The sequence below is a fragment of the Coregonus clupeaformis genome, unplaced genomic scaffold, assembly GCF_020615455.1.
Source record: "Coregonus clupeaformis isolate EN_2021a unplaced genomic scaffold, ASM2061545v1 scaf1131, whole genome shotgun sequence".
NCBI lineage: Eukaryota > Metazoa > Chordata > Actinopteri > Salmoniformes > Salmonidae > Coregonus > Coregonus clupeaformis.
In genome coordinates, this window is record NW_025534585.1 from 53432 (window position 1) to 66900 (window position 13469).

At 42.5% G+C, this 13469-nt stretch overlaps 1 long non-coding RNA gene across 1 annotated transcript; it reads left to right on the forward strand.

Moving 5' to 3' along the window:
* The first annotated feature begins 4 nt into the window (after positions 1 to 4).
* On the forward strand, positions 5 to 11487 carry LOC123486314. The gene is made up of 2 exons (XR_006659340.1): positions 5 to 222; positions 11082 to 11487. It is a non-coding gene; the product is annotated as an uncharacterized LOC123486314 (long non-coding RNA).
* Positions 11488 to 13469: the final 1982 nt, after the last annotated feature.

Here is a 13469-nt window from a genome sequence, read left to right on the forward strand (position 1 = left end):
AACGTGACCAGAAGTGGCGATTATGAACGTCAAACACGTGCGTAGTGGCCTGTTGTGTTGGCTAACCCCTAACACAACAAGAAAGGTTGGCAGAATACGATTTATTCTGCTCTACAATGAAAATGAAATGCCTTGCGACTAATAGACCCGTGTATGAGTAACCTGTTTTTTGACTTTTTTTTTTATATAAAACTCCGACGTGTGGATACGTAAAGAAAGTTGGTAAGTAACGTTAAATGGCTTCTATAAAATGTATCTTCTAGCTATTTATTTTATTTTATTTCACCTTTATTTAACCAGGTAAGCCAGTTGAGAACAAGTTCTCATTTACAACTGCGACCTGGCCAAGATAAAGCAAAGCGATAAAAACAACAACACAGAGGGGGTAAAAAAAACATAAGGTCATAAAATACAACAGAAAATATATATACAGTGTGTGCAAATGTAGCAAGTTATGGAGGTAAGGCAATAAATAGGCTATAGTGCAAAATAATTACAATTAGTATTAACACTGGAATGATAGATGTGCAAGAGATTATGTGCAAATAGAGATACTGGGGTGCAAAATAGCAAAATAAATAACAATATAGGGATGAGGTAGTTGGGTGGGCTAATTTCAGATGGGCTGTGTACATGTGCAGTGATCGGTAAGGTGCTCTGACAACTGATGCTTAAAGTTAGTAGTTAGCTAGTTCCATTAGGAAATATAACTAACTGAGTGATGAACAATACACAGGTACAGATAAATTGCAGGCACGGTGAGCAAAAGTTATTTATATGATTACAGTATGAGTAGTTATAGATGGTTTAGCTGACAACTCCACAAAAACGATGTGTACGCTTCAATGTGGCAGAAGCCCGTGTGTTGCTGTGATTCTGGATGGCCAGATAGTTCAATAGGGTCCAGCTGTCATCTCTGAGGATCTCTATGCTCCCACCTACTGATATCTCAGGAAAAGTGGGGGTGTCGAAATGAGTAGGCGTTTCGAAAGGAACCATATAAGAAGAAGTGGGGGTTTCATGGAAAATCTCTTCCATGATACAATGGCTTGTTTTGAGGTGTGTTGACTGATTTCATGGCAACGCTAATATGGCAAAACATTTGCTAGCTAAACAACAACTAACAATATATTTGAGACAGCAAGTGCTCATTGTGCAAATTTATTTATTTTTAAAACAAGCCTTGGAGACGAAAGAGTTTACATGTCAACAATCTAAACCAATCCCGTCTTTTGACCTTTTTTTAAGTAAACAATTTTCTTGTTTACTTATTTTAGTCAACTACAAAACTACATTTAAGAAAATAGAACATGTCTGAAGATTACCTTTAAACATTGCCTGCTCCCTAGTATTCTCACTACTTAGAAAAACGTAATATTATAGGGCTTTACGTTCCCCTTTTCATAACAATGCTAGCAGCCACTTGAGTGAGTGTTAGCTACCGACCGGAACATTAAGCTAGCCAAGACCAACAACACACACAAACGGACTAAACAGATAGAAGTAAAGAGTAGCGTTATAAACGTACTGCACTAAACAAGTTAACGTTAAATGTCTTACCTGTGATTAATTGTTTGCCACACACACAGCTAAATATAGCCTACTTGGACACCGGGTCCCCACATTTCCCACGCTGAATAGCCTGAAGCCACAGGGCTCTTCTCACAGCCTCTATTTCTCTACGCGAGAGCATTTTCAAAGTAGGTCGGGATTTTTGACCTACCAATCAAAAGTTTGGACACACCTACTCATTCCAGGGTTTTTCTTTATTTTTTTTATATTTTCTACATTGTAGAATAATAGTGAAGACAACAAAACTATGAAATAACACATATGGAATCATGTAGTAACCAAAAAAGTGTTAAACAAATGAAAATATATTTGAGATTCTTCCAAGTAGCCACCTTTTGACTTGATGACAGCTTTGCACGCTCTTGGCATTCTCTCTCATGAGGAAGTCACCTGGAATGCATTTAAATTAACAGGTGTGCCTTGTTAAAAGTTAATTTGTGGAATTTATTTCCTTCTTAATGCGTTTGAGCCAATCAGTTGTGTTGTGACAAGGTAGGGGTGGTATACAGAAGATAGCCCTATTTGGTAAAAGACCAAGTCCATATTATGGCAAGAACAGCTCAAATAAGCAAAGAGAAAAGACAGTCCATCATTACTTAAGACAGGAATGTCAGTAAATCAGGAAAATGTGAAGAACTTTCTTCAAGTGCAGTCGCATAAACCATCAAGCACTATGATGAAACTGGCTCTCATGAGGACCGCGACAGGAAAGGAAGACCCAGAGTTACCTCTGCTGCAGAGGATAAATTCATTAGAGTTAACTGCGCCTCAGATTGCAGCCCAAATAAATGCTTCACAGAGTTCAAGTAACAGACACATCTCAACATCAATTGTTCAGAGATGACTGTGTGAATCAAGCCTTCATGGTCAAATTGCTGCAAAGAAACCACTACTAAAGGACACCAATAAGAAAAAGAGACTTGCTTGGGCCAAGAAACACGAGCAATGGACATTACACTAGTGGAAATATCCAATAGTCCAAATCTGAGATTTCTGGTTCCAAAACCGCAGTGTCTTCGTGAAACACAGAGTAGGTGAACGGATGATATCTGCATATGTGGTTCCCACCGTGAAGCATAGAGGAGGTGCGATGGTGAGGAGGTGCTTTGCTGGTGACACTGTCTGTGATTTATTTAGAATTCGAGGCAAACTTATCTCCTTGGTGTTCAAGGCACCGATACGCCATCCCATCTGGTTTGTGCTTAGTGGGACTATCATTTGTTTTTCAACATGACAGTGACCCAAAACACACCTCCAGGCTGTGCAAGGGCTATTTGACCAAGGAGAGTGATGGAGTACTGCATCAGATGACCTGGCCTCCACAATCACCCGACCTCAACCCAATTGAGATGGTTTGGGATGAGTTGGACCGCAGAGTGAAGGAAAGCAGCCAACAAGTGCTCAGCATACTCCTTCAAGACTGTTGGAAAAGCATTCCTCATGAAGCTGGTTGAGAGAATGCCAAGAGTGGGCAAAGCTGTCAAGGCAATGGGTGGCTACTTTGAAGAATCTAAAATATATTTTGATTTGTTTAGCACCTTTTTGGTTACTACATGATTCCATGTGTTATTTCATAGTTTTGATGTCTTCACTATTATTCTACAATGTAGAAAATATTTAAAATAAAGAAAAATCCTTGAATGAGTAGGTGTGTCCAAACTTTTAACTGGTACTGTACATTGAACAACACAGCAGCTTTTCGGCATGTTTTGTTATATCTGTACCGACTTAGGGAAACCCTGCTATAGAGTACCACAGTATGAGTCATAATACCCATAAAACCTAGCGGTCAAGCAAGGAAATGGTTCCAATCATTTTCACACCATTCATTTTTCCCATAGGGATTTTAGAAACACTTAAAATAAGGGCTGCGTTTCATGTAGGCTTACCCTGGCGTAAGGTTTTGATAACCTAGAGAGATTTACATCTCTCTAGGACAAGGTGTCTTTTATCAATATATTCGCCTGTATTTACCCCCTAAAAATGAAATGCTAATTAGCCGGTGCACCTGTGTAATGATTGACAATTCTGTCAATTTAAAAGAATTGGGATTTGTAGTCTTGCATGATGGCTACTTTGATGCTAATTAGCATTTTCGAATCTGAGAGTAAATAGAGCTGAATATATTGATAAAAGTCACCTTGTCCAAGAGAGATTTACATGGTTATCAAAACATCACGCCAGGGTAAGCCTACAAGAAACACAGCCCTTATTTTAAGTGTTTCTAAAATTCCCTGTGGGAAAAATGAATGGTGGAAAAACGATTGGAACCATTTCCCTGTTTGACCACTAGGTTTTATGGGTATTATGACACTTCCACTGTGGGGCTCTATGGAGGGCTTGCAGTTGGCATATGACGCCTCCTGGTGGCCATGTTGGAAGACCACCACATTAATTCTTCCGACAACAATAGCTGAGTGGCTACCCCAAATTGCATGATAACAGTGCCTAAAACTACACTGAACAAAAATATAAATGCAACATGTAAAGTGTTGGTTTCATGAGCTGAAATAAAAGATCACAGAAATGTTCCATTCGCACAAAAAGCTTATTTATCTCACATTTTGGGCAGAAATTTGTTTACATCCCTTTTCGTGAGCATTTATCCTTTGCCAAGGTAATCCATCCACCTGACAGGTGTGGCATATCAATAATCGGATTATTAAATAGCATGATCATTACACAGGTGCACCTTGTGCTGGGGACAATAAAAGGCCACTCTAATATGTGCAGTTTTGTCACACAACACATTTACATTACATTTACATTTACGTCATTTAGCAGACGCTCTTATCCAGAGCGACTTACAAATAGGTGCATTCACCTTATAGCCAGTGGGATAACCACTTTACAATGTTTTTTTTTTGTTTTTTTGGGGGGGTAGAAGGATTACTTTATCCTATCCCAGGTATTCCTTAAAGAGGTGGGGTTTCAAATGTCTCCGGAAGGTGGTGAGTGACTCCGCTGTCCTGGCGTCGTGAGGGAGCTTGTTCCACCATTGGGGTGCCAGAGCAGCGAACAGTTTTGACTGGGCTGAGCGGGAACTATGCTTCCGCAGAGGTAGGGGAGCCAGCAGGCCAGAGGTGGATGAAGGCAGTGCCCTCGTTTGGGTGTAGGGACTGATCAGAGCCTGAAGGTACGGAGGTGCCGTTCCCCTCACAGCTCCGTAGGCAAGCACCATGGTCTTGTAGCAGATGCGAGCTTCAACTGGAAGCCAGTGGAGTGTGCGGAAGAGCGGGGTGACGTGAGAGAACTTGGGAAGGTTGAACACCAGACGGGCTGCGGCATTCTGGATGAGTTGTAGGGGTTTAATGGCACAGGCAGGGAGCCCAGCCAACAGCGAGTTGCAGTAATCCGGACGGGAGATGACAAGTGCCTGGATTAGGACCTGTGCCGCTTCCTGTGTAAGGCAGGGTCGTACTCTCCGAATGTTGTAGAGCATGAACCTACAGGATCGGGTCACCGCCTTGATGGTAGCGGAGAACGACAGGGTGTTGTCCAGGGTCACGCCAAGGCTCTTCGCACTCTGGGAGGAGGACACAACGGAATTGTCAACCGTGATGGCGAGATCATGGAACGGGCAGTCCTTCCCCGGGAGGAAGAGCAGCTCCATCTTGCCGAGGTTCAGCTTGAGGTGGTGATCCGTCATCCATACTGATATGTCTGCCAGACATGCAGAGATGCGATTCGCCACCTGGTTATCAGAAGGGGGAAAGGAGAAGATTAGTTGTGTGTCGTCAGCGTAGCAATGATAGGAGAGGCCATGTGAGGATATGACAGTGCCAAGTGACTTGGTGTATAGCGAGAATAGGAGAGGGCCTAGAACTGAGCCCTGGGGGACACCAGTGGTGAGAGCACGTGGTGCGGAGACAGCTTCTCGCCACGCCACTTGGTAGGAGCGACCGGTCAGGTAGGACCAGGGGCGGCCTGTTCAATAGGGCGATATGGGCGACGCACTGCCAAACGGGAAAAGGAAGGGATTTTTTTTCTAATCAATTATATCACGGCAACAGTAGTTATCAGTGTTGTAATCTATACGTCTGATCTGCCACAGTGCCACACTGCCACTAAATGTCGAATCAGGCTAAAGTCGTGCTTCAAATGGCTCCCCCCCCTTTTGGGGCGATTTCAGTCAGGTTGAAAATCGCCCAGAAGTCTCTCATAGCCTCTAATGTAAAATCTATTTTTTCAAATTTCAGAGCCTTCAATACAATCTCTATGGGTGTCTGAGGGCTTGCACTTACGCGCTTTCGTCATACGTAACGTAACGTAACCATGAACGTAACTGAGAAAAGAGCGGATTGTGTCTTTGAAATAAGTTCCTTTTTGTCGGCGAACAAATGAAGATAAATTGGCAACGAAACAATTAGGACCTCCCAGACCAAATTTAATAATTCAACAGGTTTCTACTAAAGGCGGAAAGTCCTACACCCGAGGATTTTCCAAAAATTGGTACTAACGGAAAAATAACATTGCCACTCAACTTGATGAGGGATACAGGCTAGCTGTCCGCCGCCACAACGATGAGGTTAGTGTTGATAATCACAAGTTTACTGGAGAACTGAGACCAAGTAGAGACTTTGGACAGGGTGGATATGGTATAATAAAGGCAGTTTATTCAGAGGTAAAGATATCTGGAATCGCGTGCACGGACCCGTTCGTCAAACTCTTAGGGAGCTATAAATTAAGCCCCATTACTTACCATATCAGATAAGAGAAATTGCTGCAGCTACATATATTTTACATCCTGGCCCTACATAGTTCACTATTTGCATCACTTACCAAAATATTACATGTGGTCATATATGCTTGGAAAGTGGAGATGCCATAGAACGTCAAAAAAGTAAACATTGCTGGAGACACATTGCCGTTTTGGAGAAGACATCGCGTTTGCTAGCGAAGAGATTTGTTGTGGCAAATGAACTTGGGCTGGGAATTGCCAGGAACCTCACGATAAGATATATGCATCAGCATTGCGAGTCTCATGATTCTATACGTATTGCGATTCGATACTGTGATTTTATTGCGCACCATATGTCTGTTGCAGAGGGATCAGAAAGCCATGAGAACGAGTTTTGATCAGTCATGGAAATAAAAGTGCTGAAAACAAATTGGCTCCCAATGTGAAAAGATTGAGAACAAGCTATGAAGGAACAATAATGGTGTTTTGGTGCAGGTACAGCCAACCAGCCCTAAAATATTGCGATATTGTCAATACAGTATATCGTAAAGTATCACTATGTAACTCGATTTCTTTCACCCCAATCCCTCAAATTAACGGTAAATAACTGAATTGTTTGCCCCACATTTAGCTAAGATGATTAGCTAGCCAGCTAAAATGTTTTATTTAGTTAGCAGTCGCATCTACAATAGTTTACTGTCAATAACATGTCTCCAAAAATGACGTGGTGTCTCCAATTGTGTTGACATTTTACAATTGCGATGCGCATCCATGAGTATCCACTTTCTGTAGCTCAGCTGGTAGAGCATGGCGCTTGTAATGCCAAGGTAGTGGGTTCGATCCCCGGGACCACCCATACACAAAAATGTATGCACGCATGACTGTAAGTCGCTTTGGATAAAAGCGTCTGCTAAATGGCATATTATTATTATTATTATTATTATCTGAAGAGAGCCCCGAAACATTGTGTGCAGACATTTTATGCAATAAATGAAGTAGGTTGAATCTAGTAGTTCTGATCTTCTGATTGGTCCTGATGAGTTGGGCGAGGTCCCCTCCAGGCTACTGTCACTGTTGCATTGGCTCTGAGTCGGGTTCTCTGTCTTCAAATGTTCAGCCTAAGAGAGGGGATTTTTGTGTGTGTGTGTGTGTTTAACAGTGATGATGTGTGTGTGTGTGTGTGTGTGTGTGTGTGTGTTTAACAGTGATGATGTGTGTGTGTTTGTGTGTGTGTGTCCTCAGAGCAAGAACTCGTGAGTTGGAAGAACTGAGAGGCCTATGGCGTGGGTGTTGTCCTTGGCCACCTGCTGACAAGGCTGACAAGATAGGACCCTTTTGTCCATTGTTATTGGATAGGAACAGAACTTATAACCAGCTCCTGACCTAAATAGATCTTAGCACAACATTTTACTCAACATATCATATTCCATATTCACTATAACAAATATATTTACTACGACATTAGCAAGAACCGCCACATCCTCAGCCGGCTAATCCAGTGTGTGAAGTTTTGCGGAGTGTTTGAGTTAGCTTGCGAGGCAAAGATGAAACTGAGGGCTCCACCAACCCTGGTAAGCCAACACTTTTGAGATCAGTCAATAAATGCTTCTGGTATTGACTTATATGCTGCCCCTGTCTTCATGTTGTTGCTGGACATATCTTTTTTAAAATGTGTGTAGGTCACCTAAATCATCAGAAAAATTGCCCCCCCTGAGAATTTTTTCAGGAGCCGCCACTGGGTAGGACGCAATCCAAGAGTGAGCCGCGCCGGAGATGCCCAGCTCGGAGAGGGTGGAGAGGAGGATCTGATGGTTCACAGTATCAAAGGCAGCAGACAGGTCTAGAAGGACAAGAGCAGAGGAGAGAGAGTTAGCTTTAGCAGTGCGGAGAGCCTCTGTGACACAGATAAGAGCAGTCTCAGTTGAATGACCAGTCTTGAAACCTGACTGGTTTGGATCATACACAATGCCACAAATGTCTCAAGTTTTGTGGGAGTGTGCAATTGGCATGCTAACTGCAGGAATGTCCACCAGAGCTGTTGCCAGAGAATGTAATGTTCATGTATCTACCATAAGCCGCCTCCAACGTCGTTTTAGAGAATTTGACAGTACGTCCAACCGGCCTCACAACCGCAGACCATGTGTAACCACGCCAGCCCAGGACCTCTACATCCGGCTTTTCACCTGTGGCATTGTCTGAGACCAGCCACCCGAACAGCTGATGAAACTGTGGGTTTGCACAACCGAAGAATTTCTGCACAAACTGTCAGAAACCGTCTCAGGGAAGCTCATCTGCGTGCTCGTCGTCCTCACCAGGGTCTTGACCTGACTGCAGTTCGGCGTCGTAACCGACTTAAGTGGGCAAATGCTCACCTTCGATGGCCACTGGCACGCTGGAGAAGTGTGCTCTTCATGGAAGAATCCTGCGTTTCAACTGTACTGGGCAGATGGCAGACGGCGTGTATGGCGTCGTGTGGGTGAGCAGTTTGCTGATGTCAACATTGTAACAGAGTGCCCCATAGTGGCGGTGGGGTTATGGTATGGGCAGGCATAAGCTACGGACAACGAACACCATTGCATTTTATCAATGGCAATTTAAATGCACAGAGATACCGTGACGAGATCCTGAGGCCCATTGTCGTGCCATTCATACTTCGCCATCACCTCATGTTTCAACATGATAACGCACGGCCACATGTCGCAAGGATCTGTACACAATTCCTGGAAGCTGAAAATGTCCCAGTTCTTCCCTGGCCGGCATACTCACTAGACATGTCACCCATTGAGCATGTTTGGGATGTTCTGGATCGGCGTGTACGACGGTGTGTTCCAGTTCCCGCCAATATCCAGCAACTTCGCACAGCCATTGAATAGGAGTGGGACAACATTCCACAGGCCACAATCAACAGCCTGATCAACTCTATGCGAAGGAGATGTGTCGCGCTGCTTGAGGCAAATGGTGGTCACACCAGATACTGACTGGTTTTCTGATCCACGCCTCTACTTTTCTTTTTAAAGGTATCTGTGACCAACATATGCATGTCTGTATTCCCAGTCATGTGAAATCCATAGATTAGGACTTCATGAATTTTTCAATTGACTGATTTCCTTATAGGAACTGTAACTCAGTAAAATCATTGAAATTGTTGCATGTTGCGTTTATATTTTTGTTCAGTGTAGTTGATTCATCACCATGTAATTTTCTGTGCAGTATATGGCTGCTCTAACAAGGCAGAAAAGACAACAGAAAAATATATGTTTACAGATTCCCCGCAATCATGAAACAACTTTGGTGACACCAAGGAGATAAGACTCAAGAACTGTAAGAAAAGCGAAGAAACCTTTTTGCCCGTCAAGACCTGAACCCAGACAGCTGTCAGTACAGGGTCTGCTACGGTTATTTCATCACTGGAAAGTCGAGTCTGATCGATTTCGAGTTTAGTTTAGCTGTTATGCTAACCAGGTGTTAACAATACTAAATTAGCCAAAATTAGCTAGCTAGATAGCTTGTAGTCTAGCTATTAGCATGTTTCGAGTGAGTTTCAAGTTTTGGGGAAGGAATTTTTTCACCATATGCACCAATGCACCTTTATAACAATGGATTGCATGCATCTATCATCGCATTTGCAGACTAATGTAAGCCTACTATTCCTAATGTGATGAGTAGATTGGATAATCATAATTTAGGCTAATGAGCGCGTAGTGGTATAGGCCTATAGCCTATATCAGAGACGTTTTGCCCCTTTGTCTGGGGCGGCAGGTAGCTTAGTGGTTAAGAGCGTTGTGCCAGTAACCGAAAGGTCGCTGGTTCTAATCCCCAAGCCGACTAGGAGAAAAATCGGTCGATGTGACATTGAGCAAGGCACTTAACCCTAATTGCTCCTGTAAGTCGCTCTGGATAAGAGCGTCTGCTAAAATGTAAATGTAAAAATGTGGCCTTTGATAAACATTTCATACACTTCTACTACACTTTATATGACTGGAGACATTAGCAGAATCTTTTTTAATATGATGGTAGGCTAGGCCTACTCTGCTGACACTGACAACAGATCAATAAAACATCCTTGTCTTGAATGTAACCATGTAATCTATGCCTATGAAAAGGGGTCATGGCTAGAAGGGATCCAGCTTTTGTCAAATCAACGTTAAAAAAAATTCATTTTAGCTCCCGAGTGGCGCAGTGGTCTAAGGCACTGCATCTCAGTGCTTGAGGCGTCACTACAGACCCCCTGGTTCGATTCCAGGCTGTATCACAACCGGCCGTGATTGGGAGTCCCATAGGGCGGCGCACAATTGGCCCAGCTTCGTTCGGGTTTGGCCGGTGTAGGCCGTCATTGTAAATAAGAATTTCTTCTTAACTGACTTGCCTAGTTAAATAAAGGTAAAAACCTTTTCCTTACCTTAACCTAATTCTGCTACATTAATTCTCATAGCCTGCAGCGTAAATTCTCCTAATCTGCAACGAAAAGTCAAATTATGTTAATTTGACAAAAGATAGATACATTCGAACCATGACCATGAAGAGGGGAGACAAATTGTACAATATGAGGTCCATATAGCCAAAAAAAATAAGTATAATTTGAGAACTTTATTCATAAGAGGGAAAATGTATGGACATTACAGCATAGGGAAAATGCCTCAATGGGATAGGACAATCTGCTGTGTTGACTGGTTGTTCCAGCTCAACAATAGATTTCATCTTTATATGACACTAAAACACCAGAATGAATTAAACACAACCAAACAATTAAGAGCCCTGATGGTATAGGTGACCTGAAGAAGTGATATTCTAACATCAGGTGTGCTTTTCATTTGTTTATGTACTGTAGGTTCACCAGCTGACCTCTATCAAGACACCCATGTCGACTGGATTCCCCCTGTGAAGATGAGCGATGCTGCAGCAGCATCAGTTTCTTCTACTACTTTGTTCTTTTCCTGATATGAAAGGAGACTTCCCTCAGTATTATAAGATGGTTGTCATATGCTGTGCTTTGGTCAATCTGAATGATTCTGTTGTGCCATTTGTGCAGAGAGCACCTTCACCTTGTCGTCATTACAAAATAAACTGTATGAATATATAAAATGTATTTTGGAACAACAATGTAAAATGCTATTGTTTATGATATTGTAAACATACTGTACTTTAATAATATGCTATATTGTTGTATGGGTGAAATGAAAAGTATTTTGTCATTTCTGCTTTGCCTTGCTCCATTAAATAAAATGTATTTCTAATAGCCTAACTATTATTTTTATTTTTTTAAAACAATTTAAACACATTTAGCATAGACAATGTAATTGTTGTGGTAGTCTTAGGCAAACCATCTTCATTATCACAGTGGCACCTCCCAAGTGCCACTCAGACCTTCTGGGAGAAAAGTATCTGGCATTGAACTTGGTGGTAGTAGTAGTTTTGTGTACACTACCGGTCAAAAGTTTTAGAACACCTACTCATTCAAGGGTTTTTCTTTATTTTTACTATTTTCTACATTGTAGAATAATAGTGAAGACATCAAAACAATGAAATATCACATATGGAATCATCTAGTATCCAAAAAAGTGTTAAACAAATTCAAATATATTTTATATTTTAGATTCTTCAAATAGCCACCCTTTGCCTTGATGACAGCTTTGCACACTCTTGAATAATAGTTTTAAGTTAACAAGTTTATAAACACTTAACTTCATAGAATCAACACTTATATCATTTCAAAGTGTACAAGTAAGCTAACTCATATGTAAAGGTTACAAATCTTAGTACCAAGTAGGCTATTATTACTAAAGCATAATTTCAGGTGAAAAAAATAAAGTAAATACCAGTGGTGGCAAACCTCGCTTCACTGATCCCTGGTCTACTGGGTGAGCAGACTTCTGTTCCAGCCCACAATAGCACACTTGATTATCAACTAATTAGGTTTGATAAATTGAATCAGGTGTTAGTGCTGGGCTGGAAATATTACATTTACGTAAGTATTCAGACCCTTTGCTATGAGACTTGAAATTGAGCTCTGGTGCATCTTGTTTCCATTGATCATCCTTGAGATTTTTCTACAACTTATTTGGAGTCCACCTGTGCTAAATTCAATTGATTGGACATGATTTGGAAAGGCACACACCTGTCTATATAAGGTCAGAGCACAAACCAAGCCATGAGGTCGAAGGAATTGGCCGTAGAGCTCCGAGACAGGTTTATGTTGAGGCACAGATCAGGGTACCAAAAAAAGTCTGCAGCATTGAAGGTCCCCAAGAACACCGTGGCCTCCATCATTCTTAAATGGAAGAACTTTGGAACCACCAAGACTCTTCCTAGAGCTGGCCACCCGGCCAAACTGAGCAATCAGGGGGAGAAGGGCCTTGATCAGGGAGGTGACCAAGAACCCGATGGTCACTCTGACAGAGCTCAAGAGTTCCTCTGGGGAGATGGGAGAACCTTCCAGAAGGACAACCATCTCTGCAGCACTCCACCAATCAGGCCTTTATGGTAAAGTGGCCAGAAGGAAGCCACTCCTCAGTAACATGACTGCCTGCTTGGAGTTTGCCAAAAGGCACCTAAAGGACTCAGACCATGAGAAACAAGATTCTCTGGTCAGATGAAACCAAGACTTACCTCTTTGGCTTGAATGCCAAGCGTCACGTCTGGAGGAAACCTGGCACCATCCCTACGGTGAAGCATGGTGTTGGCAGCATCATGCTGTGGGGATGTTTTTTTAGCGGCAGGGACTGGGAGACTAGTCAGGATCAAGGGAAAGATGAACGGAGCAAAGTAGAGAGATCCTTGATGAAAACCTGCTCCAGAGCGCTCAGGACCTCAGACTCAGCAGGAGTGGCTTCGGGACAAGTCTCTGAATGTCCTTGAGTGGCCCAGCCAGAGCCCGGACTTGAACCCGATCTAACATCTCTGGAGAGACCTGAAAATAGCTATGCAGCGATGCTCCCCATCCAACCTGACAGAGCTTGAGAGGATCTGCAGATAAGAATGGGAGAAACTCCCCAAATACAGGTGTGCTAAGCTTGTAGCGTCATACCCAAAAAGACTCAAGGCTGTAATCGCTGCCAAAGGTACTTCAACAAAGTACTGAGTAAAGGGTATTGTGTGTAGATTGAGGGGGGGGGGGGGAAACAATTTAATCCATTTTAGAATAAGGCTGTAACGTAACAAAATGTGGAAAAAGTCAAAGGGTCTGAATACTTTCCGAATGCACTGTAATCCATGGTAT